The following is a 1,284-nucleotide window of genomic DNA, read 5'->3' on the forward strand; positions in this document are numbered from 1 at the left end:
TACTTCCTTTTGATCTTTGCCTATTTCTACTTTTTATTTACCTGCCTTTCTGTTTAAAAGTTAATGATCTATTAAAACAAAAAACACCACACACTTTTAATGTATATCAAGAGACTGATATTTTAAAGTTGCCACTTTTGCTATATTTCATTTCATTTTCAGAAAACCAAGTTACACCATTTTAATAGCAAATAATTACATCATCCATCCTGTTAAGGGCCCAGCTAAGTTTTAAAACTCTCTATTTGACTCCATAAGAGATGTAATTCCCAGTGTCACATGAATGTAAGTTTATCCTCTCTATCTTGTTATGAAAACTTTAGTTGTAACTTAATGGAATTTGTAAGAATAGGACACAAGTTGTAAAATATCAAATTACTGAATTTCTTTAGATTAAGTTTACTTTGTTTTTTTAAAAGTCATTTAGTACCTTAAATACTTATTGCTACTACGTTTTCCTGCTAAAACAAGGCTTTATCAATCTTTATAGTGTTAAAACAAATTAACCATTGGGGAATTTAAAAAAATGCTGCTGTGAGGCGTCAAACAATCTGTTCCTACCTTTGTTCAGGGACATGACAATACAGCATTCTTCATGTTCATTTCAACACTTCTAATGCAAATAAACATTAAAACTTCTGGCATCCAAGATATTTTGGCTTTTACATCACATTAGAGCCTATCTTATGTAATCTCAGATCACAAAAAGCATGAAAAATTATTGCTTTCTAAATTTAAGTTCATTTGACACAAAAATGATTTTATAAATATTTTGGGAGTTTCCTTATTCCATTAAACGTTTATAAAGAGTACAATTTAATAGAATACCAGATGGCTAAAAAAATTATTTAGCTATCATGTTCCATGATTCTATTGTATGTAAAGTCATTAAAATATAAAACATTTCAATAGTAGCATCAGTATACTGAACTCTACTCATCTACATTATGCTATGTTTTTTCAAAAAATGTCATATTATTTTTCAATTAGAATGTCAAAGATTGAAATCTGTGAATTCCACTCCACTGCAAAGACAGAAATATGACTAATGGAAATGTAAACCACAATCAACTGAAGAGAGTGAGATTTTTCTTTTTCTAATCCACTGGACCTATTAATTCATAATGGTCAGTAAGGATGGGTAAAAACACTCATTAGAGATAAAATATTCATGTGAAACTGAGAATTGCTTTCTTCATGGAGTCAATTGGAAGGGTTTCTATGTATTTAAGCTTACCTGGAGCCCTGGTGGCACAATGGTTAAGTACTCAGCTGCTAACCAAA

Source organism: Trichechus manatus, unplaced genomic scaffold, assembly GCF_000243295.1.
Source record: "Trichechus manatus latirostris isolate Lorelei unplaced genomic scaffold, TriManLat1.0 scaffold00063, whole genome shotgun sequence".
NCBI lineage: Eukaryota > Metazoa > Chordata > Mammalia > Sirenia > Trichechidae > Trichechus > Trichechus manatus.